Source organism: Pelodiscus sinensis, chromosome 2, assembly GCF_052426305.1.
Source record: "Pelodiscus sinensis isolate ZL-2025 chromosome 2, ASM5242630v1, whole genome shotgun sequence".
NCBI lineage: Eukaryota > Metazoa > Chordata > Testudines > Trionychidae > Pelodiscus > Pelodiscus sinensis.
This window is the reverse complement of record NC_143053.1, coordinates 16,730,975-16,740,000: the sequence shown is the minus strand read 5'-3', so window position 1 is coordinate 16,740,000 and position 9,026 is coordinate 16,730,975. Positions and strand designations below refer to the sequence as shown.

Sequence of the window (9,026 nt, the reverse complement as noted above, 5' to 3'; positions counted from 1 at the left end):
GTACTGTGGAACTTTTAGAGTATTATGGCATCCGTCAGATCTTTAATCAATATCACAGCAACAGCAGCAACATTAAGTTCCCTAGATGTGTAAAGAGCTATACTTTTCATGATATTCTTTAGCTGTCCTTCTCTCTCCCTCTCACTCTCTTTCCCTCTTTCCTGTACTCAAAGTAAAGCATTTTGGCTGCTGAGCATTTTTAAATTATTGACAAAATATTGTAAGGGGAGTGAATCTGGCTTGAGCCTTTGGAACAAGCCTTAATACATCAGTGTCTATTCTTCACCATCCATTACACTTTCTAATTTTTATTTTTTCATATTAAGTCTCTCAATGTTCTTGACTAGAGAGGATGAGAAGGGCCCCTGCTGTAGTGTTTCCATGGATGCAAACATGAAAAATAATGCCAAAAACATGTCAATGTATTGTTCACATTTGAGTTATTTTGTTCCTCCTGGTTTAATGCAGTTAAAATGAGATGATTTTCTGATTGTTTTGGTGTAGATACTGCAGATATACATGTTTCTGTTCCAAACTAGAATCTTTTGCTGTTAGGCAGCCTTTTCCAGCTACATCAAATTATATTGATGAAAAATTAGGTCCTAATTCTCCATTGCTCTCCTCTGTCTGCAGTCATTCACATCAATGCAAAGATAAATACCTGTCAGGGATGATCTCTAGATGGTGCTTGGTCCTGCCGTGATGGCAGTAGACTGGACTGTATGCGGATACAACAGTTCCGCTCTGTTTAAGTATGCTGTTGACTCTGAGTCATGGGAAATGGATGAAACTGAAGATTCCGATTACTACCACTTTTTAGCGAAGTTCAACAAATGTAAAATGGTTACCACTGTGAAGAAGCCAAAGGAGTCCGGAAGCCATCTTACCCGCAAACTCTTGATCTTCTTGCCAAGTGGACAGATATGGCAGCCAAGGGCGATGCCGGCCTAGAGAACAAGCTGCTCTGTAAAACGCTGAGGAGAAAGATGATAGAAGATTATGAGCAGTATCACCTTGCAAAAGAGCAAAAGGCAATTGAAAAGAAAACGAGTTTGCAAAGAGCATGGCATGAAATCCAGCTAAGCCAAACTCTTCTAAGTATGTTTGTTAACAAAAACAGTATAAAAACAACAAACAGACATGAAATGGAACAAATCTGCTGGCGCTTTTATAGCCAATTATTTTACTCAGCAATAGCAATGGAGGCATTATACTGGGCTCCATCACTCCCAAACCTGATGTGCTCTGTGAAGAAGGGGCAGTGGCCCTTCAGAAGATTAAATTGGGAAGAGTGGCAGGTTTAGACCAAGTACACATAGAAGAACTTTGTGCAGGAGGCAATATGCTTTTAAAAGCACTTAGTGAGATATTCTCAAGCTACGTTAAAGAGGGGAGAATCCAGAAAGATTGGAAGAGATCATGAACTGTTCTTCTGCTGAAAAAAGGCGATCAAGAAGACATTCATAACTATCAACCCATCTGCCTGCTTTCTCATCTTTATAAGATCTTTTTGAGAATGATCTGTGCCCATATTGGGGGTGTCCTTGAGGAAAATATGAGAAGGGAACAGGCAGACTTTCATAGGGGATTCTCCATAGTGGACCATATTTTTGTGGTAATACAGAGGACCGAAAGGTATGAAGAGTACAAGATCTCACTATGCTTGTTGTTCATTGACTTTAAAAAAGCCTTTGACTCAGTGGAACAAAATGCAGCTTTAAGGGCTATTCTTTCACAAGGTGTCTCCCCTGGGCATGTTAGAATCTTATAAGAGTCCATGATGGACGCAATTACAGAAATCACATTTGTTGATGATCTCTTGATCATTGAAGTTAAGCGAGGCATAAAACAGGTGAACATTTGTTCACCGTAGTTGCTTGCCAGCATCCTGGAAGACGTCCCATGGAATACTGAAGCGAAAGATGAATTTCTTATTGACATCACCCTAATTGTGTCAAAACCCGAAATATTGCAAATCCTCCTCAATGACATAGGTAAGAATATGAAGGAGATTGGCCTGACCATCCACACTGGACAAAGTGGATGAACAACGCCTAGGCTACTTCTAGACTGGAATGATTTTCCGCAAATGCTTTTAACGGAAAAGTTTTTCAGTTAAAAGCATTTGTGGAAAAGAGCATCTAGATTGGTATGGACACTTCTCCGCAAAAGCACTTTTTGCGGAAAAGCGTCCGTGCCAATCTAGACGCAGTTTTGCGCAAGAAAGCCCCGATCGCCATTTTCGCCATCGGGGCTTTTTTGCGCAAAACAATACCGCATTGTCTACACTGGCCCTCTTGCACAAAAGCTTTGCGCAAGAGGGCTTTTGCCCAAATGGGAGCAGCATAGCATTTCTTCAAGAACACTGACAATCTTACATGAGATCGTCAGTGTTCTTGCGGAAATTCAAGCGGACAGCTGGCAAGTTTTTCTGCAAAAGCAGCTGCGGAAAAACTTGCCAGTCTAGATGCAGCCCTATTGTTTAGAGTAAGCCATGCAACTAGGTGGACAGACTGCCGAGCTGGTGGATCAATATGTATATTTTCAACAAGGGTTGCAGATGGACAGTGAGTTGGGCCCGGAGTTGAGTAGGAGGAGGAGATCGGGCTGGATTGCCTTTGGGAGATTGAGTAACATTTGTGTTTATACCAAACTTTCCACTGCTGCAAAAGCCCATCTCTTTAACAACAGTATCCTTCTGCTAATGCTCTATGAATGTGAAACCTGGAACATGATGCTTACAGAAGAATTAAAGCTGCAATCACCCAACAAGCAATGGAAAGATGCATGATGAGTGTAAGTAAGCTACAGTATGTTACTATCAATGTTTTGTGCACAAGAAGTGGTGTCAACTATATCATCCAAATTATGTATGATCAGAAAAGGAGATGGGCTGGCCACGTAGCAAGACTGAGAGAACAGATAGAGAGCACATATACTCCATTGGTATCCACAAGATGTAAAAAGAATAAGAGGAAGTCCTTTATTATGTTGGGTGGATTCTTTATAGAGGATTCATGGAAGGACCTGGACAAGAACCACACAAAACAGGACGGCGTGGAAAAGTTGCAACCTGCATTGGTGGCGAGACTATTTGCATCAATGAAATTGTGGATTTTCCGAGTATTCCAAGCACTATGCTTTTTAAATTTGGGGTATACATTCATATTCAGCCTTTGTTGTGTTGTATTTAAAAATATCCATGGAGCTTGCAGGGATTTCAAATTTAGCACTGTACCTTTTAATTTCTGTTTAATTAACTTCCTCATTTTTGTGAGTTCCCCTTCCTGAAATGAAATGCTACAGTGGTAGGATGCTTTAGTGTTTCCTCTACTCCTCCCTTCCCCCGTCCCCCCACTATGTTAAATTTTATTATATTATAGCCACAAATACCAAGCATTTCAACTATATTCACATTTTGGCCTAAATCCTGTGGTCCATTCCTTCAACTTGTCACCATTCATATGCATGCAGTACTAAATGTGTCTTTCTTCCTCTGTTTATATTCCCTCTCTCCTTTTTATTGTACCGTAGGTTGGTTTACACAATATAAATAACTAAAAAGCAGTAACAGTCAGAAGTTTACTAACACAGCATAAATATTTATATGTAGTATTGAAGTTTCTTCTTCAGCTGCATATATTCATATGTTTAATGTGTAAATTTGTATGTTGTCATATAACAGAATAAATAGAGATAAGTAAGATACATGTTTTCATTTAACACACTCGTATCCAAGAGTGTCACTCTTATTTTTCCTTTAAAGTTTTGCACTTTTGTTGGCAGTTAGTTCTCTGCGCACATAGAACATGATAGTAAAGGTACACAGTGCACTAATCCTCCTCTTCAGGAGCATGGGTTCAAGTTCTGAGTTAGATCACACATGATAAAGGAGGTTAGTGGTTCCATCGTGCTCACTAGTGATTACTGGTCTGCTGAACAATTGGCATTGCAAGTTTGAGAGGGCCACAACTGAAAAAACAAAAACAAAAACAAAAACAAAAAAACATGCCCAGAGTGGCAGAGCTGCACGAAGAAATGCTCTTTAGGCTGATTTTGGCCAATTTCATTAATCTCTCATTTACAAGCATCAAAGCATAGACATCTTTTTCCTACCCTCACAAAATTCTTTCTGTATAACTTCACCAGCCAGACATTACATGTGCTTTTGCCAAGCCATTTTACTGTCATTTGTGACTTAAAATTACTGAGAGTCTAACCAACAAAGTACTGGATAATCATCCAAAAGTCTGGATATTTATCAAAGGCCTCAATCCAAAAGTCATTGGGGTCAATGAAAAAAGACTCATTGATGTCAGTGGACTTTGAATCAGGTTTGTGGGTTTGCAAATCTGGTCTGAAAATATCACAAGAATACACTTTCTTAAGCATTCTGACATTTCAGATGTATTCTGAGGTGAATTCTTGAAGGTAAAAGTTATGAGGAATAATAATAAAAATAATATAAACTTTTTTCTCATTGAGTAAACTTTTTAGCAATTCAAAAAAGGTTAAGTTCGAGTTACGAGTGAAGGTCCAAATCAGGTTTACTCACCCTACTTTAGCATTCCTTTTGATAGTTCAGTGAAATTTGATCTGAGATTCAATGAAAACAAGGGACTTGGCCTGATGGAATAATAAGGCAAAGGATTACTAACCCATTCATTAATCTCCAAGAAAGAGTTGGAAACAGACAGTAGCCTCATTTATCAGTGTTACTTCAGACTATCTCTGAAATATGGCTATATCTAGGGGGAGAGTTGCACTGATGAGTTGCAGAGATGTGGAGGAGTCAGTGCTGTGATTTCTCCTGTCCTAAGATTGGGAGCATTTGGACTTATGGACACAAGTGCCAGGGGCATGTGCTGCCTTAGCCTTTGCCAATTACCTGTCCAGTGGAAGTCTGGTTCTGGTGTGGTTCTAACGCCAACTCAGTGTTGAATGGAAGCCATCTCTGCCTCTGTCAACGGCAACCTGCTGTCTCCCTTCCCTCTGGCAATGGGGAATTGGGCCAGATGCTGATTGTTTCTAACTTTTCAGTGCTTTTGTATTGTGATCTTGGGGCTCAAATCTGCTGATAACACAACAGCACTCTCTAGGCTGCACTTCAATGAGTTGATCAGCACCATTCCCATTAAAAGATTTAACACAGAAAAAGTCAAAGTGACTCTGGAAACTTAAGTACTGTAGTCACTTTCAATTTCTGGAACATAAGTGGCCTGAGACACAAAGGCCCCTGTGGAAGCTGTGCACAAGGTGCTGAGGTGGCATTGTGCTGGTGGTGGACTTTGTTGCTACCAAAACAATGGTAGAAGCCAGTAAACCTTCAAAATGTTACTAGGATAGCGGAAGTTCAAGCAGTGCCTGTCCTCCTAGTTCAGACCTGGGCAAAATACAGCCTGCAGGCCGGATCCAGCCCACCCCAGGCAGGCTCCCCTGCTTGCCCCGCAGCCCTTCACACTGCTCAGAAACGTGTCTGCTGGGCTCCGTTTCTGTTTCAAATCTGGAGGGGAGGGGAGAAGCTTCAGGAGCTGCCCCCAGCACAATTCCATTGGCCGGTTCCTGGCCAGAAACTGGCCAATGGGAGCTGACTGTTTGAATAACAGGCAGCCAAGAAGAATCATGCCCCCTCTTCTAGGCTCAGTTATTCACACAGGCACATGGCCAGGCAGGCAGGTTGGCTGGCTGGCTGGCTGGGAAATGTTTTAAACTCTGCAAACCTTAGCTCTGCAGGCAGGCAGGTGGGCTAGTTTGGCTGCTGGCTGGTAAGTCTTCTGGTCAGAGCCTGCCTCTGGCACTCCACCCCCTCCCAATCCTTTCCCAACCCTCTGTCTCCCCAATCAACATACCCAAACCGTCTGTCCCTCTCTTGCACCCATTCACCCCAATCTCTTGCCCCAGATCACAATCCCCTCCTGCCCTAGGTCACATCCCAAACCTCTGTACTCCAGTCTCCTACCCTAAGTCACAAATGCCTCCTTCACCCATATTCCCTCCCAGACTCCATTCTCCCTCCTGCACCCCAGTCCCTTACCCCAAGTTCCCTTCTCCATCTCAGACCCCGCATCTCCTCCATTGATATCATGGAAAAGTGTGGCCCTCAACCACTTTCCAAAATCTTGGGGTGGCCTCCCATCAAAAATTATTGCCCACCCCATCCTAGTTGCTAACAAATAGGGCATGAGGAACTCTCTCTCTCAGCAATGGGAAAAAAGATGTTATGAATGAGCAAGCTGAGCTCTTCTACCCCATGGCATCTGCACCCTACCTGTGCCATTCTGGGGGACGGGCTCAAAGAGGGACTCAATATTTTTAATGTTTTTTTTTTAAATTGGCAAATCATGCTTTGAGAATGTGTCTTTATTTAATTAATTTTATCCCCCATGTTAACCTTCCACTAGATCTTCATCTTTAATTTTACTCCCTCCCTCCCTGATTTCCTCTTGGAGGTCCTGATTCAAAGCCTGTTGCAGTCAATGGAAATTTTTGCATTGGCTTCAATAGATTTCAGAATGTGTCCTGTAGTTCTAATCAATTTCCCCACTGTTGTTAAACCCCGGATTATCTGCAAGTCATCTTGTGTGTCAAACTGGCTCCAACTTTTTGGCTTTTGGCTGGAATTCTTCTCAGCTGGAAAACCACCTGGCATGGTATCACTTACCTTTGCACAAGCCTCATGTTCTGAAAGGCAGAAATGGTAAATGTCTCTGAAGTTCTAACAGGTTTCCAAGTTGCCTCTGGCAACAAATATATCTATCATCAGTCAAAAAGTGCTATATTAAGCCTTCAGCACTGTCACCAATGCCTCTTTGCTACAGACACCAAAACCAGAAAATTATAATCTTCTGTCACCTCAGGTCAACTATTTATTTCTGATGTCAATTTTCAAGTATGAAAGTGATGGGAGTGGAAGGTAAGCAACTTTAGGACTAAAATGAATGCTTTCCTTGAAAATGAGGGACATTGGAGGGGTATGTTTGCATTGAGCACTGTGGACTACTAACTAGCAAAGCAAAGAAGCTGAAACACAGTTGCCTGTAAATTTCCTTTCCACAAATCTCAGGCCTGTGCTACCAGAATAGGAGCTCTGAGTCTTTGTGCTCAAAAGCAGGATTGATGTGTCACCGTGTATTCCACTGTCAATGAGTCACTTGGGGAATGTTGAGTTGAGGAAAGGAGATACAGTAAACTTCTGATAATCCTGCACCTTTGGGACCCAGGGGGTGCCGGATTATCAGATATGCTGGACTATCGGAAGGGGGGGCTATGAGGAGTCTGGGGTGGAGGGTTGCCTCCCGAGACCTCTCATAGCCCCCCGTTCTGATAGTCTGGCTCTGCCCCAGGTGTCCCTGATTCAGCCGCTGCTGAAACTGACCAGCAGCGGCTGAATCGGAGACGCCTGGGGCAGAGCAGCTGGAGTGCTGCCGGGTTGGTCGAGGTAATGCCGACCCTTGGCGCAGCGAGACCAACCAGGCAGCACCCCAGCTGCTCTTGGGGATGCCTGGGGCAGAGCAGCTGGGGTGCTGCTGGGTTGGTCGAGGTAATGCCGACCCTTGGCGCAGAGAGACCAACCAGGCAGCACCCCAGCTGCTCTTGGGGACGCCTGGGGCAGAACAGCTGGGGTGCTACTGGGTTGGACCCGCAGCACCGCTCCTTGGCGCTACTGGATCAACCCGGCAGCACCCCAGCTGCTCTGCCTCAGGCGTCCCCAAGTCAGACGTTGCTGATACTGATCAGCAGCTGACTCCAGGAAGCCCGAAGCAGAGCTGCTCTGCCCAGGGCTTCCCGGAGTCAGCCACTGGTCAATTTCAGCAGCAGCTGACTTGGGGATGCCTGGTGCAGAGCAGCTGGGGTGCTGCCGGGTTGATCCAGTAGCACTGAGGAGCGGCGGTGCGGGACCAATCCAGCAGCACCCCAGCTGCTCTGTCCCAGGCATCCCCAAGTCAGCCGCTGCTGAAATTGACCAAGAGCTGACTCCAGGAAGCCTGAGGCAGAGCAGCTCTGCCTCGGGCTTCTTGGAATCAGCCGCAGGTCAATTTCAGCAGCGGCTGAATCAGGACGCCTGGGGTGCTGCCAGGTTGGTCCCGCAGCCCCCAGGGGCAGCGCTAGGGGACCTACCCGGCAGCGCCCCAGCTGCTCTGCCTCCGGCTTCCCCGATTCAGCCGCTGGCCAGTTTTAGCAGCGGCTGAATAGGAGAAGCTGGGGCAGAGCAGCTCCAATGGTCTGGCTGCGGAGCACTTCCGGGTTCCTGATGGTGCCGGACATCAGGAGTGCCGGACCGTCAGATGCCGGACCATTGGAGTTTTACTGTACTATAATTTAGGCCGTGTGGTGTTTCTACAATTCTGTCATTCAAGCAGATATTTCAAAATGTGGATGCCATAAGAAGTTTATTGTTATATTGCTCATTAATTATTTATAATGCTTATTTGTCTGCAGAAAATATGTTCATGAAAGCCAGTTAGAACGGACGGTGATATTTAGGGTATCACAATTCCAAAGGAGAAAGCTTCCTTCATAATTGCTTTCCCTCAAGTGCGTTTGAGCAGGGATTACTTCAGGGAAATAGAGAGCAGTCAGCAAGAACACACTCAGCAATTACTTTAATATAATCAAGCTATCAAATTACCTACGTGGCAATGTGCAATATTCCCAAGCTGGCTTCCTGGTGACAGATTACAATTTAGCGGGAATGAAAAGATTTCCATGTTTCTATCTTCTTGGTTTCAGATGGATGTAAAGCTAGGGAACACTATTTGTTTTTACTTCAGGTTGGTTTCCATATGAGCAACAGATGAATAGATCAGAAACCAGAAGTAGACAAAATCTGTTAGGTCAGCTAGTCCTTCCCTCTGCCAGCGAATGACCTTTCTAGGGCTTTTTCCATTTGAATTGCAGGATTTGATTCTCCCTTTACTTAATTCTTACATTATGTAGTTATTCCTGATTTACACCAGTGACAGTGAGGAAAAAAATCAAACCTGTAAAAGCATAGGTGCTGGTCTCTGTCTCCATCCTCTTTGTGC

At 44.2% G+C, this 9,026-nt stretch overlaps 1 pseudogene; it reads left to right on the top strand.

Moving 5' to 3' along the window:
- LOC149525235 (ADP-ribosylation factor-like protein 4A) overlaps nt 1-8,740 on the top strand; it is an 11,138-nt pseudogene extending 2,398 nt beyond the window's left edge.
- Nucleotides 8,741-9,026: the final 286 nt, after the last annotated feature.